This window comes from Bos taurus, chromosome 2 (genome assembly GCF_002263795.3).
Source record: "Bos taurus isolate L1 Dominette 01449 registration number 42190680 breed Hereford chromosome 2, ARS-UCD2.0, whole genome shotgun sequence".
Taxonomy (NCBI): domain Eukaryota; kingdom Metazoa; phylum Chordata; class Mammalia; order Artiodactyla; family Bovidae; genus Bos; species Bos taurus.
The window spans coordinates 108159539-108175353 of record NC_037329.1 but is presented as its reverse complement, the minus strand read 5'-3'; the positions used below and the strand labels follow the sequence as shown (position 1 = coordinate 108175353).

The window sequence follows — 15815 nt, the reverse complement described above, 5'->3', positions numbered from 1 at the left end:
AGCTGGCCACATGCTGAAGCTGCTGGAGAGAGAGACATGCAACCAGCCCTCAGGTGTTCCAGCTCAGAGCCAAACACGTGGGCTATGAAGCCTTCGGATGCCCCAGCCTCGGTATCCGTCTGCCTGCAACCACCTAGAGGACCTCAACAACAACAAAAATTACCCGGCTGAGCCCATCAACCCCTAGAATGGAGAGAGACCATGATAAATCACTGTTGTAAACCACTCAGTTTTGGACTGGTTTTTACACTGCAATGCATAAACAATGATTATGCAAGTACTCTATTTGGCTTTTTCTCAATGTGTTTTTTAGTTAATAAACACTGTGTTTCCCTAGGTAATAACTATCCATTTCTAAAGTGCAGTCAGCTCTTTTTTTTTTTCCCTCTATCTATACTGAAAATAGTAATAACATATACTTTATCTAATATTTCAAAATTACCACCTCTCATGATACCCAGACAAAGAATATTTTCTTTCTCCTTTTTCAGGAAATGGTTGAAAATGAACTTAATAATGAACATTTTCCAAGCCACGTTCTACTCCAGAACTCAAGGGAGTTATAAAATCACCCCAAAGTAAGAGGGTGAAATGGCTCAACCTTTAGATTCTGTATATCTTGAGGTCTTTGATTTAAATCATTATTTAAAAAAAATAAAATTACACAGTGCTCTTAATAAAGCATTATTATTTCAGGGAAGAGGATAAAACTTTCCAAATGCAAATGTTTAGCTGGAGTAGAATTTTAAAAGATTCCAAGACATTAGTCAGGAGATGGATTGCTTTCCTATTGCAAGTCTGGGTTACAATATCACTGGAACCAAATTCCCGTCAGATTACTCTTTACTCAAAATGAATGTTTGTAATTACGAAATGAAATAAGTTTTAATTTGAATTGCCTAAAAAGGGGAAACCAAATATTGTGTAATTACAGGAGAAGAAATTTGAGATGGAAAACAAGATAGTGTTATTTACAAGTAAAAAGGCTTTTATGGGATTATGGGGCTTTAATGTGCATATTTGTAGGATTTGGGGTGGCAGAATTTGGAACTAAAATATTTTTCATCAGCGTTTATTTACAGTGTGCATGCAAGAAATGGAATCCCAGACACATCTGATATTGGACTTATTTAAACCTTTTATATCCCTCCTAAATCTGAAAAGACTCAAATGTTAGCCACACATAATGGAAGTAATCGTGGAGTGTGATAAAATAAGTATTTGAAAACCACATGCAACTTTTAGGCTCAAATCCAGAACTATAAAATCCACCTAGAGACATAATGAGCCTGACTCGCCTTCTTGGAGGAGGAAAAGCCGTGAGGGGGTAGGTAGGTCCTTATTCTCCGCGCGCAGCTCAGGGCACCTGAGTGGAGCCCCCAGATGGCTTATATAACTGCTTTACTGCAAAGGCCGCCCGCAAGCACCAAGTTACTTCTCTGCAGGGCAGCCATGTTTTAGCTTCAACAAATCTGTGACTTCATAGCTATTCTGTCTCTGTCTTCCACTTCTCCCATCCTCTCCTAAAGTCCCACTTCTCACACCCAGAGTCTAGGACTCTAAGGCCAGTATATTTCCCACAGCCTGCACCACTCAGCTTTATAACTCTGTAACTTTTCTGGGGTAAAACCTTCTGTCTGAGGTGGGGACATTAATCTGGTGGGGACAGTTTTATCTACACTAAACCACCCTTCCCAGAGATATTAGCTCCTTACAAGGTATGGCAAAGACAGTCCACAGTTCACCAAAAGTTTGTTCCTCTTCCTTATTGCACAGTGGTAATTGAAAAGTGGTTGGCCAGACAGTCATTCCATTCCCCAGACTTTCAGACACACCCTGGTCAGGTGTGGGTAGTTCTGGCCAATGAAATAGAGACCGAAGTCACAAGTGATACCTGAAGTCTGGCCCATGAACACCTCCCAGTCAGCATTGTCTACAAACTTTTCCTCATTCAGCTGACTACACAGGAGACAATCCCCAGGGTGATTTGATAAACATCCATTAAGCTGGGTTCCGGAGTGAACTCATGGAATAGGGCCATCCCATGTACACACACGGGCTTACCAGATGGCACTAGCGGTAAAAAATCTGCCTGCCATTGCAGGAGATGCAAGAGACCTGGGTTTGACCCCTGGGGTGGGAAGATTCCCCTGGAGAAGGAAATGGCAATCCACTCCAGTATTCTTGCCTGGGAAATCCCATGGACAGAGGAGCCTGGCAGGCTACAGATCACCGGGCTGCAGAGTTAGACACAACTGAGTACGCACGCATGCATTACATACTTACACACCCTCTCAATGTGGTTAAATAGGCATGTGTGGGCCCCTCTTTCTCTTTTTTAAACTGCAGTCATAATACCATGAATACTACTTAATCCAAAGGACTCATTAGTAAATGATAAGTTTTGGAACGTGGAAGAAACTTACCAATTCTCTGTGCTTCACCTAGTTTACAAATTACCTACATATAGAACCATTCTGATAGACCTCCAGCAAGAACTTGCCACACTTCAGTCACTTGTGTACAGAGGCCCACGTGGGTTATTTAGAGACTCTGCTTTCTGGCTGCCCTCCTGCCCAGGGACTTTCTTCAACCCAGTCCATCACTGTTTACTCTCAGTAGTCACTTCTGAAACTCTGATTTTTTTCCACAGAGCTTTCCTAGTATTTCAATTTAGAAATTCACTAATCAATAGAAGTCTCCTGTGTCAAGACTTCATCATTTTTTTTTCATTTGTCATTTATTCATTCATTCAAACTCGTATCCAATAGCCCAAATACCAAGAATTGTCTTCAGCATTGGCTGGACACACACAGCTACTGCCCACTGATAACAGAAAGTGAAGGAATGGTTGTGAAAACAGATAAGAGTTGTAAAACAACAATCAAAGTAACAGTATGATAATAACCATCATAGCTGAATTTACTGAATACATGCCAAATGCTCTGCTCAGAACTTGGAATTCCTTATTTAATCATCACAGTACCCTCCCCTCATATTACAGATAGAGAAATCAAGGCTTAGAGACTTTAAAAGATGTGATGAAATAGCACAAATATTTACTATCAGAGTTGAGGTTTAAACCATGTTCTGATTCCAAAGTCATTTACTAACTGTGTGCCTTTGGGCAAATTAGTTAAATGCCATAACTCTCCATTTCGAATATGAAATGCCATCTCAGTCACACAGAAGTTTCTGCAAAGAGTTGCTGGGGCAGAGACGTTTACACTCATTGCCCACAGTATACTTTAGGAATACTATGTGTAGAAGTCTGGATTTTTGAACAATTTTCTTGCTTTTGAAAGGGCAGTGGAGGCTGGTGTGTCCAGTCACTTCAGTACTGGCTGACTCTTTGAGACCCTATGGACTGTACCCACCAGGTACCTCTGTCCTTGGGATTTTCCAGGCAAAAATACTTGAGTGGGTTGCCATGCCCTCCTCCAGGGGATCTTCCCAACTGAGGAATCAAACCCACATCTCTTGCATCTCCTGCATTGCAGGTGGGTTCTTTTCCCACTGAGCCACTTGGAAAGCCCCAGAGGCAGGAGGAAGCTTAAATAAATATTTAGAATATTCACATTAAGAGACAATTTTCCAGACAGTGTGTCTTGAAATCTGATTGCCTTCACACTGAGACCCCCAGTGACAGCATCTCAGACTTTATTTTTGCAACCGAAAATAGTTGTGATGAGATCACTGATCATCAAGTGACACCAGGAACTCCTGGTCCAGGTGCCCATGTGGGCATGACTGCGGGGTCTGTAAAGGCACAGAGAGAGAGGCAGAAACTCCTGCTTGAGTTTCTGGACTGTGAGAGGTAACCCATTAGGAGCCCACTTGGAATTTGACCTTGCTGCTAAACGCACAGTCTATCAAATATTCAGGTTCAGCCACTGAGTGATAACTGAGCATCATCTGCGGAACGGAGAAGTCCACACTTGGAAGAGACTTGGAGACTGTACTTTAAAAGGAGCCCAGAGAAAGGCTGCCAGGCAATGGGGAAGACAGGCAATCCTTGCTGTGGATTGAGGACTAAAGCGCACTTGAGGTCTTCATTTCCCAAATGACAGCTCAAGGTGGGTGGGGTCAATTTCAGCTCCCAGACATCTACCAAGTGAGCACAGAAAAGAGCATAACCAAAACAGCAATATTTGTCAAATGAACATGTAACATCCACTGCTCTCTAAGCAAAGTGGGGTCCGTTCGTGAAAAGGAATTTGTTTTTTTCAGCTGAGTTAGGCTGTAAAATAAGATGGAGACCTACCTAAATTTAATTTTTTTCCTTTACCACTTTTTAGTTGTATGATGCTGGGCAAGTTTCTAATCCTCTTCAAAACTCAGTTTCCTTGAGTATAAATGTGAATAATAATTATACCTACCTCCCAAGGTAAACAATAAGTAAGCTTCACGTAAAATATTTAAAGTACCTGAAAACTGGTTAATGCCTAGGTAATTTCATGTATTTGTACAGCAGATTTGAGGCAGGAATCAAAGACATGAGTTGCTCTAAAACGACAGTACTCAAAAGTTTGAGTCCTAGGACACCTTTATACTCTTAAAAATTGTTAAGAACCCCAAAGAGCCTCTGTTTACACAGATTGTATCTGTCAACATTTGCCATAGTAGAAATTAAAACTGAAAACACTGAAGTATTTGTAAACTAACACTTAAAAATAATAAATCCAGTATATGTTTGTAAAACATTTTTATGAAAAATAACTATATTTTCCAAATATAATTTAGTGAGAAATTGACATTGTTTTATACTTAACAAAGCTCTTTATTATCTATCTGCCTTAGTAGAATCTGCTGGATTTTCATATCTGCTCCTGCTTTTGATCAATTGTTTTATATAGCTTTCACTAAAGTATATGAAGAAAATCCAGCCTCAGAGAGATGTGTGGTTGGAAAATAGAGGGAAGCCTTTTCATATAATTGTAGATAATCTTCTTTGATGCAGCACCAAAGTTCTATAAGTGGTGGTTTTTTAGAGGCCTGTTGCAATGAAGAACCTAAAACTATATAAATAAACTTACTTCTTGAAGTCTCTTGCACTTTGAATGGGTCTTTCATTTAGGCATGATTTTGTAACATCATGTGTTGGTCACTTGGAAAATATTAGTTCAAATGAATGTTGACACATTTCATTATAGAATGTCACCTCACATCATGTAACTCCTGGGATACTCCAATGTACACTTGAGAGAGGGAGAAAGGGAGTGAAAAAAGCAAGTAGTCACTTAGCATTATTATGGTCTGACCTCACAGACCCCATAAAGGGATCTTAGGGACCAGGGTGTTTCTGAGACCACTCTTTGAGAATTGTTACTTTAAAGCAACAAAAGAAAAACAACCTGTTTGAGTGAGAAATCTGGGACAATCAAGACTAACAGAATCTGGTGGAAGGTCCTAAGAGAAAACATACCCACCCTCCAACCCTTAACCCCACCTCCATCCCACCCCCAGCAAGCAGTAGAAAAGCTGAGGGAGTTTAGGGAAGAGATACATCTAATTGATGTTTTTTAAGGGTTGTTTTTTGTTTTGTTTGTTTTTGGCTTTTAAGAGGGATTTGTTACAAACCATTCTTCTGTCTTCCCTGAGAAAGTTTCAGAACTGAATGTGGTCATACAAGGGAATTCTTGGGCAGGGGATCAAAAAAGATGCTAACTTTTGTGGCCTGGTCTGTGCAGCCCAAGGGAAGCCTTCTTGGACATGGGACCCCAGAGCAAAGATGAAAGGTCTGAGAATTTGCAGAAATACAAGGTGAGGCGGGGTTCAGACATTTGTGGGAAGAGGACTTGCCCTGTCTGGGGAAGTATGAGATTGAGGGGATCTCTCTGATTGTCAAAATCTGAGTGCCCCCAGCTGACAACTAGGGTGGTGGATTTAAGAGGTCAGCCTGTCCTTCAACTTAGGACAGCATGCTGGGTCCTCAGCCAGGGAAAAACACTCTTCTCCTACTGCAGGGGAGTGGCTATAGAAGATAAATTGAACCCCCAGTGGATTTTGTCCAGAACAAAGTATCCGTTCAGTTCAGTTCAGTTCAGTTCAGTCGCTCAGTGAATCGCAGCACACCAGAACAAAGTATGGACCCACACTATACTCATTACTTTACTTGTATCAACTCATTTAATCTTCACCACACCCCGCAGAGGCAGTTACCATCATTAACACCTTTTTATGAATGAGGAAACTGAGACACAGACAAAAACTCACTCAAAGTCCACTAGTAACTGAAGAAGTCCGAGTTAAAGCCAAGCAGGCTGACTACAGAGAAGAGCCTGGGTGCTTAGCCTCCCCCTGCTTCACTGCCCTCATGCTGCAAAAAGAACCCCAACTGGGAAGAACAGGCCCACACTGCGTAAGAAGTATGTTTAAGCAAGCCAAACTCCACTAGGGATTCTAGCTTCCTTCTTTATGAAGTGAGAGGATTGAACCAAGCCATCACTCAGTTCCCTGCAGTCATTAATATTCAATAATGCTTATGGTCCAGATGTAAAACTTCAGTATAAGTAAACTTCATCTTATCTTTGGTGCCATTTCTCCTGAGCAACACAGATGGGTTTGGGTCATACACAGAAGCCTTTTAGGGAACTCTAGTAAAGAGAACATCACCCTACAGGAATCCCCACTGTCTTCCTCTAGAATTATCCCCCTTTCTTGGGGATTGGCTTGGCCACCAGAACACAATCCCCATTCCTTAGTTGGTGGATCTCTTTAGGATAAGAGAAAGGAAAGCAGAGTTAATTAATTCATGTCAAGGTGTAAATGGATGATGAGTTCCAGAATCTTCTCTTGTTCTTGTTCTATAATGTCAAGTAAAAATATTGTCAAATTTTGGCAGTATGACAAACTTTGATAACATCCCTAAAATCAACAATGCTTATCCCTCTCCAAGACTAAAATGGGTTCCAAGACTAAACTGGATTCCACTGAACTAATCTCATATTTTTTTTGTATGTCATTATATTTAGCTGAGAGCTAGACTCATATCAGTGCTCAAAAAAGTACTTATTTGTTGCCTAAGAAAATAATGGCTGTTTGTGCCTCAAAAAAATTTATTAAGTTAATCTCTGTTGGAATTTATTTAATTCAAATAAGAGATTTTTCAGAATTTTCCTACATGCTCTGAACTGATATCGTCCTAAAGAGAACTAAAGACACATACCAATATTTTGCTTCTCAAATTTCCAAAGGACTTATTAGGATTGAGAATTTCTGGTCTTACCCCAGACTTTTCTGAAATAGAATCTACATTTTGACAAGATGTTCACAGGATTTGTTTGCAAGTTAAAGTTTAAGAATCATGGGAGTTGTTATATTGTGGCGGAGTTGGAGAATCTGCACCTTGATACTTAAGTTTTCCTGAAGAATTTTCTGATTAAATCTTTATTACTTTGCATTTCAGGAGACAATTTAGGCCTGTGTGTGTGTGTGTGTGTGTGTCTGTGTGTGTATGTGTGTGTGTTATTCGCTCAGTCATGTCTGAGTCTTTGAGACCCCATGGACGGTAGCCTGCCAGGCTCTTCTGTCCGTGGGATTCTCCAGGCAAGTGGGTTGCCATGCCCTTCTCCAGGGATCTCTCAAGAGGCCTAGAGGCAAGAATTACACACACACACACACACACGTATACACACAGACAGGCATTATCTCTGCCTTGCCAGATTTTGCAGTCTAGTGAAGGACAGATACGTAAAAAAGGCAACCACCATCCATTGTGATGAAACAATATTGATAGCAGATACAAGTGTGAGGGAAGGATAGATAAACTTATTGGGTTTAACTGGGGAGTTCAGACAAAGTTTGGGAACACAGATAGCCAAGAGCCTTTCCATTTTCAGTCTCAAGGCAAAAACGTATTTCAAAGAGTGACGAGCAAGTGGCACCTGTCGTGTATCACCAGGAACAGAAGTCTAAACACTCTGTCCGCTGCATTTTGGTAAAGAAATCACCAGGACAGCACAACTCACCCAGGTGCTGGAAGGGACAAGGCTTTACTCACACAGAAGGGAAAGAGCAAGATGAGTTCCAAGGTTAGATGAGGGTGCCCCAGGGCTAGCAGTTCCCTCTCGGCTTCAGATGCAGGCTAATTGTCCTGCATGAATCCCTTTTGGGTTGCAGTAACAGGATTCAGTCCCCTCCCCCAAAGAGGACAGATACCATAGTACACTGGCCAGGTGTCACCACGCACATGCTTAAGCAGGAAAAAAGGAGCACATGTAGAAACATGGAATCTGAAACAGGGAAAGATATTCCCACACAAGGTGATAGCCCGGCACAGGCTCTGGGGACTTTATCTCCTAGAAAGGAGATGTCCCAAGCTCACAGCCCATTCTCACATAGTGAAGTAAGTAGGGGGTCGAAAGATTACCTGCTTGTGTGCTTGAGACAAACTTCCCCAACATAGAGGCTTAAACCAAAAAAAAAAAAAAAAGAATCTATTGTTTCATGTAACTAAGCAACCCAGGGCTAGTTGGCTTCAGGTATAGCTATCTCTAGGTGCTGAAATCCAGTCCTCAGAGATCCAGTTTTCTCCATTTCTCGTGCTTCCCTCTGCTTTAGCTTCATTCTTAGACAAGTTCCTTTGGGAGTTTATCACAGAATGTTAAGGCTTAAAATTAATTTTTCAGGCTTCTGAAATTATTTGTAAAACTTTCCATTGGCCTAACGGGTTATACAACCACCTCTGAATCAATCACTATGGGCAACACACCTAGACTTAAATTCCCACTGTACTGTCACTAGCTTGTTTTACTGAGGTGAACCTCAGTAATCTCCATGACACAGCGGATAATGCTGCATGGTTTGTACTAGTAAGGTCAATGAATGCTCACTAATGGGTAATTTTGGTTATCATCATTATTATAGATCTGTATTCTGAAAGGAATTGACTTCATTGTTCAATATAGGGAATTGCTATTTGTGTTTTCTAAACAATCTTCCTGAGTTAAGCCCAACACATAAATGCCCATATATGATCAACACACATCCTGGAAAGAAAGGGCTGCTATCATACCAACTGGCCCAGTATGTGACAAGAGCCACTGGAAGACACCAAGCCAGGCAGATTTGATTTTAGATAGATTTCTAGATAACAACTTTTTAAGAAAAAAAATTTGAAACTCTCAGAACCACAAAGATTTCAAACATCTTTTGTATATAATTCTATTCATGCCTCCAATTCTGATTTGAATTCTGACTCAACTCCATGGAAAGTTTGGAAAGAAATTTTCTTCCTTTTATTTTTTTTCTTTTTTGGGGGGTAAAGTGAAGTTACTCAATCGTGTCTGACTCTTTGCGACCCCATGGACTGTAGCCCACTAGGCTCCTCAGTCCGTGGAATTTTCCAGGCAAGAATGCTGGAGTGGGTTGCCATTTCCTTCTCCAGGGGATCTTCCCAACCCAGGGATTGAACCTGGGTCTCCTGCACTGCAAGACAGACGCTTTACCATCTGGTAAAGGTACTTTATTGATGGTACATGACAAGGTAGGGCTCCCTAACCCTCGCCTTCCTCAAGAGGTCTGGGATGGAAACTGTGTGGGCCTTGGGAGATTCCTCAGTGTGCTGGAGGATCAAGGTGGGGCAAGGACTCCCCAAGAGTTGAGGACCTCTCTCTTCCTTTCATGCTCTTGCTAGGGCTGGTGGTTCAGGGACTCTTACTCCTTGGAGGCCATGTAGACCATGAGGTCCATCACTCTGTTGCTGTAGCCAAATTCATTGTTGTATCAGGAAATAAGCTTGACAAAGTGGTGATTGAGGGCAATGGCAGCCCCAGCATCGAAGGTAGAAGAGTGAGTATCACTGTTGAAGTCGCAGGAGACAACCCAGTCCTCAGTGTAGCCCAGAATGCCCTTGAAGCGGCCCTCTGACACCTGCTTCATCACCTTCTTGACCTCATCATACTTGGCAGGTTTCTCCAGGCAGCAGGTCAGATCCACAACCAACATGTTGGGGATGGGGACATGGAAGGACATGCTCACGAGCTTTCCATTCAGCTCAGGGATGACCTTGCCCATGACCTTGGCAATGCCAATAGAAACAGAGATGAGTTTTTGGGCAACCCCTTGGCCATCGCACCACGGTTTCAGAGGAACCATCCATAGTCTTCTGGGTGGCACTGATGGCATGGACTGTGGTCATGAATCTCTCTACCATGCCAAAATGGCCATGGATGACCTTGGCCAGTGGAGAGGGGGGGAACAAGCAGTTGGTGGTACAGGAGGCACTGCTGACAATCTTGAGGAAGTTGTCATAATTCTCATGGTTCACACCCATCACAAACATGGGGGCATCAGCAAAAGGCAAAGATGATGATCCTCTTGGTTCCACCCTTCAAGTGAGCTCCAGCCTTCTCCATGGTAGTGAAGATATGAGTGGACTCCACCACATACTCAGCACCAGCATCACCCCATTTGATGTTGGTGATATTTCACTCTTGGAAAATGGTGATGGCCTTTCCATTGATGATGAGCTTCCCATTCTCAGCCTTGATTGTGCCATGGAAATTGCCATGGATGGAATCATACTGGAACACATAGACCATGTAGTGAAGGTCAATGATGGGGTCACTGATGGCAATGATGTCTACTTCGCCAGGTTAAAAGCAGCCATAGTGAACAAGTGCCTGATACAGCCAAATCCATTCACTTTGACTTTCACCATCTTCTTTCAGGGATGCATCTTACATAGCATGGACGATGTGGCTCTCTGTCAAATCAGGGAGGAGCAGAGAGCTGCAAAGGATTTTTCTGCTTTGAGGTTAGTGAGATCAGGATCTGGATTTTTATCACTCCGTCCATCTTATTTCATTTGTCCAAGTGGAACCAGGTCATTGCATCCCCTTGACACTGTTCCCACTGGGGCTTTCACTGGATGAGCATCCCCCAAAAGGCCCTCCCTGGGCTCTGTTGAATGAGGCCTGGGTAGAAGAGAGGCTATAAAATGATATGTCTTTGAAACTGAGCAGGACCCTGTGAGGTTCCTGGGCACAGAAGCCTTCCTGTGTCCCCATTTTCTTGTTTGTAGGAAATTGGCTTCAGCCTCCATGACTTTCTCTGAGTTCTAAGGGGCAGGTTCAGTTTAGTTCAGTCGCTCAGTCATGTCCAACTCTTTGCGACCCCATGGACTGCAGCATGCCAGGCCTCCATGTCCATCACCAACTCCCAGAGTTTACTCAAATTCATGTCCACTGAGTCAGTGATGCCATCCAACCATCTCATCCTCTGTCATCCCCTTCACCTCTTGCCTTCAATCTCTCCCAGCATCAGAGTCTTTTCAAATAAGTCAGCTCTTCGCATCAGGTGGCCAAAGTATTGGAGTTTCAGCTTCAATATCAGTCCTTCCAATGAACACCCAGAACTGATCTCCTTTAAGATGGACTGGTTGGATCTCCTTGCAGTCCAAAGGACTCTCAAGAGTCTCCTCCAATATCACAGTTCAAAAGCATCAATTCTTCGGTGCTCGGCTTTCTTTATATTCCAACTCTCACATTCATAAGTGACTCTTGGAAAAACCATAGCCTTGACTAGACAGATCTTGGCAAAGTAATGTCTCTGCTTTTTAATATGCTGTCTAGGTTGGTCATAACTTTTCTTCCAAGGAGTAAGCGTCTTTTAATTTCATGGCTGCAGTCACCATCTGCAGTGATTTTGGAGGCCCGAAAAATAAAGTTGGCCACTGTTTCCACTGTTTCCCCATCTATTTGCCATGAAGTAATGGGACTGGATGCCATTATCTTCGTTTTCTGAACGTTGAGCTTTAAGCCAACTTTTTCACTCTACTTTTTCACTTTCTTCAAGAGGATTTTTAGTTCTTCTTACCACAAGGGTGAGTTCTTCTTACTATAATACTTTCTGCCCTGAGGGTGGTGTTATCTGCATATCTGAGGTTATTGATATTTCTCCCAGAAATCTTGATTCCAGCTTATGCTTCCTCCAGCCCAGCACTTCTGATGATGTACTCTGCATACAAGTTAAATAAGCACGGTGACAATATACAGCCTTGACGTACTCCTTTCCTGATTTGGAACCAGTCTGTTGTTCCACGTCCAGTTCTAACTGTTGCTTTCTGACCTGCATACAGGTTTCTCAAGAGGCAGGACAGGTGGTCTGGTATTCCCATCACTTTCAGAATTTTCCAGTTTGTTGTGATCCACACAGTCAAAGGCTTTGGAATAGTCAATAAAGCAGAAATAGATGTTTCTCTGGAACTCTCTTGCTTTTTTGATGATCCATCGGATGTTGGCAATTTGATCTCTGGTTCCTCTGCCTTTTCTAAAACGAGCTTGAACATCTGCAAGTTCACGGTTCACGTATTGATGAATCCTGGCTTGGAAAATTTTGAGCTTTACTTTACTAGCATGTGAGATAAGTGCAATTGTGCGGTAGTTTGAGCATTCTTTGGCATTGCCTTTCTTTGGGATTAGAATGAAAACTGACCTTTTCCAGTCCTATGGCCACTGCTGAGTTTTCCAAATTTGCTGACATATTAAGTGCAACACTTCCACAGCAGGTTCAAAGAGTTGCTAATCAAAGAAAGGAGGGGATGCAGGAACAAAAGAGCAGCAGTCAAAAACCAATAGTGTGGCCTTGGGGCAGCATCCTCATTCCACTTCAGAGGATATACATAGCAATATCATTGAATTCTTCTGTAGAACAAAACCCCCAACAAATGGAAGATGTTAACTACTTGATGAAACATTCTTCATTCCAGAGAGAAGGCCACAGTTTGATAACCTTGAGAACCACAGAAGCTTATCAGGAGAACATCTGAGATCAGATTAGAGGAGTGCAGTCCCTGTACACACTCTGAAGCTTATCAGCAACCCCACCCTTGAAGCATTGCCATAAAACTCTTCACCAAATCCTTCTGGGTTGGGGCAAAAACTTTTGAGAGCATTAACCCACTGTGTCCCCCTTAGCCTGGAAAATAATAAAGCTCTTCTTTTCTATTTCACCCAAAACTCAGTCTCAGATTCCATTCGGCACCAGTGCACAGAGGCCAAGTTTCGGTGTCCAATGTGGCACTGACTTGGAGATGACCCCACAGGGATCTCCTGACTCAGTCAGAAGTTCTGAGGTTTTCCCCACACCAGCTTCTTTCGAGAGAGCAAAGGGTTGAAGAATTCCTTTAGAGGCCAGAACACCTGTGACTTTTGCCTGGGAAGTGCTGAGCCCCAGTCACACCCAGTCTACCATCCTGGCAGAAAAACTCCAAGGAGGGAATGGAGTTTAGAAGAACAATCCTAGCAGCTGCCAAGATCACCTTTCACATCATCTTGGTCAGCTAGGGGATCAAAAATGTGGACACAGTCTTTATAAATCAATTCAAAATGCATCCTATGGAAATGAACTAGGACAAGTGTCTGGGGCATGACTAGGTCCATTATCAAGCCAGATAGCCCAGGGTTCAAGCCAAGACCTCCACACACAAAGAATCTGATGGTAAATCATCTCCTCATGCTTCTACTGTCAACATTAATTGTCCACACAAATTTAACCTCCCCCCACTGAAGCCAAAACAGCTGTCAATGAATGATGTATTTGAATTTAACCTATTATTTCTCAGCAATTGATGGAGTCTCAACAAATATTTCCAGGGGCAGATCAAGGAAAAACATCTTACTTATGCTAGCAAAAGGTTATCTACAGAATACATATAAATATTTTATTGAGAAAACAGAAAAGCTAGATGACAAATACAGCCAACCTGCTGAGACAATTATCCATTCTCAGAAAATACCTAAGAGAAAAGGGATGGTGGGAGCAGCTGGGGGAGAAAAAGAGATGAGAGATGGCTCCCATCAGCAGCATTACCTATTGTTTGAATCCTTGGAATCTCCTTCTCCTCCCCTGGTTCCATCTTTCCACTTTAAAGGAAAATGCTTGCTGTAGGATTAGGCTAACTTTCCTATTTAATAGAAGAAAAAAGGAAAAACAAAGCAGAAACACTAAATGCATAACAATGATGACCTTCAAATTGCTAAGCTTAGAGCTGTGGCCTTTGCTCTGTGCTTGTAGCAATCTCTCAATAACTGATTAAAGGATTAACCAGCCAATTTGTTCAAAAGAACACAAGATTTATATACTTATAAGGTCCAGGAAGACATACACCTGAATTAGCATAACAATAACCTACATCAGAGGAGTCAGACAGAAAAGTAATTCATATTTATAGTTTGAATGTTAAAACTAACTATAAAGTAGAAAATGGAGTCTACCTTGTCACTAGCTCCCACAGCATTAAAAACTGCGAGTTGGTTTTATCTGTTCTTCTCCAACAAACAAGTCTAATTAGAAATGAAAAGCATGCATCAATCGCATGCAGATTAATGACTCACAGATCTACACAGGTCTTATCTAAGGATCTGAAAGAGATTCCATCTGACTTTAACTGGCAGGAAAAACAAAAAAGGTGAATTCCCAGCTGCAACAGAGCAGAGAGGATGTCAGGCATTATCCAGGGTTCCAAAGAAGGTGAGCCAGACTGGGCTGGAAGGGTGTCATTAAGAGCTGTGAGCTCACCCTGGGGAGGCAGGTGCTAGACAAACAACCTAATCCCAGGCTTTTGGTTTTAATCGGGCCCCACCCTCTGCAGTGCAGAACTGTTTACTTAGAAGGACAAGAATCCCATTCTCTGTGTCAGTACAAGGGAAACACACCCTCTCCCTCTCCTGGAGGGTGAGATGACTGGGTTCAGGTATGGGAACTGGTGTGTTGGTTCCAAAAGAGTCTTCCGGAGCAAGTCACTGCAGGCAGACGTGCAGTGGGAACAGGCAGCCAGCTTCAGGCTAATCTGTCTGCCAAAGGCTGAGAGTCCTCATACTGAGATGAAAGGACTGGAGAGAACCCAACCCCATGACTCCTGACCTGCCGCTAATTCCACCTTGTAAGGACTGACCTCTGGCTGCAGGTTCTAATCCTTAGGCAGGGTTTAGTAAAGGAAGTGAGGAAACAAACGAGGAATTAGGATTTTAGTATCGGAGAGTATGACTGAATGCTAAAAAGCATCCCCAGCAGCAAGCAAAGGGAAAGCACAAATCTGATTTTATCAGGTGTGCCTGACTTGCCTCTAGGCTAAGAGATGTTTTACCCATTCCCCTCTCTTCCTCCATCTTCTCAGACAAGAGTAAGCTAGCCAGTCCTTGAAAGTGTCCGGCTCTTTGGGACCCCATGGAGTGTGTAGCCTACCGGGCTCCTCTGTCCATGAATTCTCCAGGCAAGAGTACTGGAGTGGGTTACCATTCCCTCCTCCAGGGGCTCTTCCCGACCCAGGGATCGAACTCAAGTCTCCCGCATTGCAGGCAGATTCTTTACCATCTGAGCCACCAGGGAAACCCAATTGATTTAAACTGGCTCCTCAAGAAGATCTCCTTCACAGGATTTCATCCTCCTTCTCTGCCCTTCCAAGCCTTCCCCCAATGCCCTCACTTCCTTCAGAAGTCAAGTTCCCATTCTCCACTTAGCTGCTCCAAGCTGGTTAGTCCTGCCTGTGCTTCCCTGTTCTTTCCCAGAACCCACCCCCATGACTCTGCCATGCAGCCTTCATCTCCCAAAGCTTTCCTCAGGGTCACCTCTATGGAGAAACCTTTCCAGAAATTCTACCTGACTCTACTACAGTTATTTAGCAGCCCCCCCTGAGCAGCTGTGCATTCATCTGACTCTGGGTTAGGTTGGGTTGTTTTGCTGTGTCTTTGTGAGTGAGTATTTTGTATGAGTCTCTTGTTGTGAGTATGAGTGTCGACTGCCTCATCATAGAGTGTCCACCATACACTCCTCACACAGGGCCCGTTACTGTGCTCTGAACTTCCTCAGCC

General features: G+C 42.9%; 1 pseudogene; it reads right to left on the bottom strand.

The window, feature by feature from the left end:
• Window positions 1–9657: 9657 nt before the first annotated feature.
• Window positions 9658–10663, bottom strand: LOC784291 (glyceraldehyde-3-phosphate dehydrogenase-like; annotated as a pseudogene).
• Between the last annotated feature and the right edge of the window lie 5152 nt (window positions 10664–15815).